Genomic DNA, 6,024 nt, shown 5'->3' on the forward strand with positions numbered 1-6,024 from the left:
GCCGATTACCGTTGCTGCGACAGGGACAAAAGTAGTATTTTCCCCATCTCGAAATGTCCCTTCTGCTCCAAAGAGGACCCCTATTCCAATAGTCTTTTCTTTCTTCGTAGGCAAATAGCTGCTATCGCATTCATGATTAGTTGAAGTTGAAACTTCCTTTAAATTTGATAGGCACATTAGACTACATTAAATTAGTGCAATATACTGGACTAAAATGCATCTAGTTAACTCGTGGCTAAGTGGTTGTACATGTGATATGTAAGCAATTACAAATTTAACTTGTAGACTAGAGCAGATGTTTTCAATCTTTTTTCATGAATCCCCTTTAAATAGCTTTTGTGGCCACAGACCCCCAAAACCTAATTCAAGATTTAAATCATAACATTTCATCAAGTCTTTGTGGACCACTGACTGAAAACCACTGGTCTAGAGAACACCACTGGTACCAATTGTAGAATTTATTTCGAAACCCCCTATTAACAACACACACACACCAAAAAATCTTTCTTAAGAAATAAGAAATCCCATGGGAAAATACTTCTGTGTCTACTTTCCCCTTTAAACTGCTAATTAGCAAGTGAGATATACATTGCTGCCAGCAAACTAATCCACACCTAGGGGGCAGGGAGTTCTAACACTTGCCCAGTGTTTTTACTCCCTCAAAGACAACAGCAAAGATCATATACCTAAACCAGAAATATCAGCTCTGATAGAGATATCAAAATATTTCCTCTAAATTCCCTCAGCCATAAAAGCATATATTACATCCAAAGGAAATCCTGTAGAAAATCTTACTGATAGGTCAGTTTGTGGTCAGCTGCCTCCAAAGCAAACTTAGTATTGTTTTTGGATCAAATAAAGAGAAATGCCTCCTTTTCAAACAGCCAGCCTCCAGTCTTGATTTTAGGAACTCAGGGAAATTCTCCCAACATAATAGTGAAAAGATAAACTGTAAACATTACAACAACTAATATTAAAATAGATCAGGGGTGTCAAATTCAATTTCATTGAGGGCTGGATCAGCATTGTGGTTGTCCTCTGGGGGCCGGAGGGGTGTGGACGAAGTGGTCGCAGCCAACTGGGCATGCCCCAGGGGCCTTGAGTTTGACACCCCTGATCTATAGCAAGAGGCAATCCAAATCCAAAGTGCGATGGCTACCTTGCAAAAAATAACAATTATTTTAGCTTTAATGATTGGTTTGGTAGCTTCCTAGAGACCTTTGTGTGGCACAGGTGTAGGTCATAAAGGTGGAGGAGCAGGTGCCCTCTAGTAGGAGGAGAAGGGAGGTCTTCATCCCTGCAGGCTAAAGGGTCAGTTACTGTCAGTTAACAGAGATAAGGTGCCCTTCAGTGGGGCTCCTGGACTCTGGGAACCTTCCCTCCTTTTGTTAACAGTCTCACAGGGCTGAATGAGGGTGAGTGTTTGGGTTAGATTTAAGATGGGGGTGGGGCGAGAGACAGACAGACTGAAGGAGAGGGTGAGATGGTCAGGATCAGGGGAGGGGGCAGGGAGAAAAAATGGGAGGGGGAGGGGGAAGGAAGATGGGGAAGTGGAGACGGGGGGGGGGTTAAAAATGATTTGTGGAAAATATCAGGCTTTTCAGAAGCCGCTCTTCCCCCATTTCAGGGGTCTGAATATGAACGGCTGATCTCCAAACGGGCATGAACTTACTGTGCACCACAAACAAGTCCCGTCCCCCCCCCCCCGCACTTTGAGGCTCCCGGGTGGCTCCCTCTCAGCCTCTCCCACCTCCCACCGACGTTGCAGGGGAAACCTGGCGGTCTGAGGGGACTGGAGCCCATGGCGAAGCGAACGAAGTGCCCGTCGGCCAGTCCCACCCCCCTCGGCTCCCACCCCCCTAGGCAGCTCCTTCACCAGCCCCTGAAATTCCAAGAGCAGCTGGTAGTGTCGCGCCTGCTGCCGCGCCAGACGGTCTCTGCCCGAGCCGCCTCGTCTGCGCGGGATCTCGCCCGCCTTGCCCTCCGGGAAGGTGAAGGCAACCCTAAAGCGTTTCATGGACGGCGGGGCTGGAGCGCGGGGCGGGTGGCGCGCAGCAGCAGGTTTTCGCGCGAGCCTATAGATGCCCTTTCGCTCGCCCGCTCCCTCCGCTGAACCAAGACGGAAGGGGGATTCCTCTGCCTTGCAGGGCTCGCAGAGAAGGAGCTTTCCCCCCCACCCCCCGTGTCGCTTTCTCCTCTCTTAGCTGCCGCCCCTCCGGCTCCCGGGCAGAGAGCAGGCGGGGTCTCCTCCGGCTATTTCCAGCTTGCATTCGATTGATGCCCCCTCCTCACCACCCACACCACACCGGCTGCTGCCCCCTGATTTTCGGGCTATCGGGCCTGCTTTTCGCCCGACAGCGGCTGCCATTCAAGCCGCAGCCTCGGACCTGCCCGGCATCCGAGCGCACTCCACTTCGCCCTCTTTCCGAGCAGGGGATTGTCGCCGCTGTGGAATGCAGAGCAGGCGGGGGAGCATAAGAATCGCAGGGCAGTGGCCGTAGGGGCATGCCCGCTGCTCAGGTGTTGGCGGTAATGAGGCGGCAACCGCCAGGGAGCCCTGAGGCTGCACCTGGAGCTGCTGTCCGCTGCGGGTGCAAAGCAGACTGGGGAGTGCGAGAATTGGGGGGCAGGGGTCGGAGAGTTGGGCCGGGCACCCAGGCTGAGGGCTGGTGTGGTAAGGGGGCGGCCACGGACCACCTCCTCCTGGGGAGATTGGGCTGCTGACGGGGAAGGCAACGGTGGCTTCGTCCCCCTGATCTGCGAGGAAGAGGAGGCGGCAGCGATTGGCGGCTGTGGGGCAAGCAATGGAGGAGGCAACGCTGGCCCACCGCCTCCTATGCGCATGTGTGCAAGCTGGGGATGGAGTGGGCAGGGGCTGTGCGAACATGCACCTGCCGGCTGGAATAGCATGGCCTCAACCACTTTGCGGGCCTTGAGTTTGGCACCCCAAAAATAGAAGTTTAATTGATTTTTTTTCAGTATTATCCTATTTTTCACTAATCCTATTAGTGAAAATAATACTGTCTGCTGCCACCTTAGACTTACTTATGCTTCATTGCTATGTGGTGACAGACTCCCATGAACTGTGGGGAGGGAAAATGAATAGGGAAATGCTTGGGGAAATGAAAATAAGTTCTGTATCTCCTCAAGATGCTGATTCAAGGTCACCCAGTTGGAAGAAGGAGGGATAAAGAAGAATAAAATTCACAGATACTTCCAAAATCACTACATAAGAAACTCACAATTATCTCTATAGGAAATTAAAAGCTAAGGTATGTTTGAGAATCCCTGAAAGGCTCTCAATGATGGAAGCATTCACATATCCAAATCTGGTGAAGTTTGAAAACATTGTGACATAAAAAGATATTTTGGACAATGAAGGGAAATTAAAATCTTGTTAGATTGGGTGAATAGAAGAGTAGACTCAGGCTTGGCAGTAACAACAGCTCTTTGTTAGTTCAACTATGTACAATCCAGCAACCTATTTGGCAGCAGCCTTTTTTATAGGCACCCTTTTTATAGGGAGCTGTCAAACGTCTTAGCCAATCATCATTGAGTGTTTTCCCACCAGATAGGAGGACCTTGGTGGAACCTACCATGCTGTCTGTCAGTATGTAACACTGCCCCCCCCTTCTTAGACGGGCTGATCCGGCTGGTGACATACTCACGCAAGTAGGCAGGTTTTCTACAAACTGTCTCCATGCTAGGCCACCACATGTATCTCCTTGCCAAAGATTTCATCCAGTAAATTCCCAGATGCCCTACGTGCAAGGCCTCTTATACTGCAACTCACAGTTTGGGTGGAACGATCACCCTGTCCCCCCACAGAAGACACCCCTGCAATACAGATAACTCATCTTTTTTATTAACAAACTATTTGAACTCAGACCACACCGGCCTCTTGGGCCACCCCCTCCACACCCAGTTCAAAACTTGAGAGATGGTCTTGTCTCTCACTGAGTGGCAGACGACCTTGCTGGATGACACCGGGCTGGCCTCTAGGCAGCTAATGAATAAAACCAGGATGTCAGGGGTTGGATCGTTCAAAGGTTCAGGGAGCGGGCATCTGCTGAGGGCATCAGCATGTCCCAGAGTTTTCCCCGGCTGGTGAACGAGGTGGTAGCTGTAGGCCACGAGGAAAATAGTCCAGCGTGTCATCCAGTGATGCCGGAGTGGGCTGGTCCCCAGCCAATAGCCCAAGTAGAGGTTTATGGTCTGTGATGATTTCAAAATCATGGCCATATAGGTATTTGTGAAACCTCTTGAACCCAGCTACCGCAGCCAGAGCCTCACGGTCCAGTTGGCTCTAGTTGCGCTCTGCAGCTGACAGGATAAGTGATGGGGGCTTCAGTTCCCTTGGGCATGCGGTAGCTGAGGACCACCCCAATGCTGAAGGGCGAGGCGTCGCAAGTCAGGACAAGTGGCAGGGTCTGGTTATATTGGACCAGGAATGTGTCTGCTGACATCAGCCATTTAACTGTGGCAAATGCTCTGCCCTAGGTCCATCTGGCGTTCTTGCCAATGATCGATGCAAGGACTCAGTGACAGTTGCTTTCGGCTAGAGAAACACACTGTAAAAATTGAGAAGTCCAAGGAACACCTGCAGCTCGGTCTGATTGTGAGGTGTGGGAGTGTCCTGGATTGCTTTGGTATTTTTATTTGTTGGATGAATTCCGGAGCCATTGATCAAATACCCCAGGAATTCAACTCATGGTACATTAATTTGGCATTTTTCTTTTTTCAAGTGGAGACCCTTTTCTCTAATTCTGGCCAAAACTACTCGTAATCTTTAGAAAAGTTGCTCCTTATATGCAGCCGATACTAAGACATCGTCAAAATAGGGGATGATTCCCGGTATCCCCTGCAAAAGCCTTTCCATGATGCTTTGAAACAGTCCTGGGGTGATACTAACTCCAAATTACAGCCGGGTGCATTTAAATGCACCCCTATACATCACAATGGTCTGGGTCTCCACCATGGCGCCATCTACTGGCAATTGCTGGTATGCCTGCACCCGCCAGATCCAATTTTGCAAATACTTTTCCTGGGCCTAGGGAATGAAGTAAATGCTGGACAAAGGGGACTGGATAAGTGCTCTGTTGTAGAGCCTTGTTGATGGTGCACTTGTAGTCTGCACAGATGCGGAGAGACCCATCAGGCTTGACTGGAGTCACTATAGGGGTCTCCCAGCATGCATGATTGACCAGCTCCAGGATCCCTTGGCAGTTTGTCTAATTCTTGGTCAATTTTTGGTTAGAGGGTGAAAGGGACCCTCTGGAGTTTTAATCTAATGGGGGCAATGTTGGGGTCCAGATTGAATGTGATTGAAGTTCCCACATACTTGCCTAGACCATCGCTGAAGACATCCTTGAACTCTCTCAGCAGGTCTTTGGCGCTATCATCATGAACGGCATTGATGCCGGTCACCCCCAAGCTCAGGGATTTGAACCAGTCTAAACCCAGGAGGCTCTGCGGAGCTAACCACTGTTACAGGAAGCAAGCCGTCAAAGTTTTTAAATTGCACCTGAAAGGTGCCTTGACCCAAAATGGGGATTTGGTTCCCCTGATATTCACTGAGGCACAGATTTGGGACCCTCAGCTTGTGCTTCCTTGTGTGTTAGGGACAGCCTTCTAGTGTGTATAATCTTTATTATCATTGTACTTAAATGCAACGAAATTGGTTCCTGAGGGTGGCCCAGGACATGATGATCAGCGATGACCCAGTGTCAATCTCCATGCTGCATGGAGATCCTTCAAGGAGGAGGGAGATCCTCAGCTTATTGTTTTGTGGGGTACTTGCTTGCCCAATGGTTGTCTGGAACATGTCGTTGGCGTCTGCCTTCTCTAATCTCTGCCATGGTTTCCATGGCTCTCGCCGGGGTGGTCATGGTCTTGCAGTCTGGGTAGCCAGATGTTTCAGCGGTGATGTGGCTGGAGACTCACTCCTGCAGACTCTTGTGATGTGCCCCTTACAATCACAGTGTTGGCAGATTGCATCCCGGAAACGGCAGGAAGATCACTGAT

This window comes from Natrix helvetica, assembly GCF_964273705.1.
Source record: "Natrix helvetica genome assembly, chromosome: 3".
NCBI lineage: Eukaryota > Metazoa > Chordata > Lepidosauria > Squamata > Natricidae > Natrix > Natrix helvetica.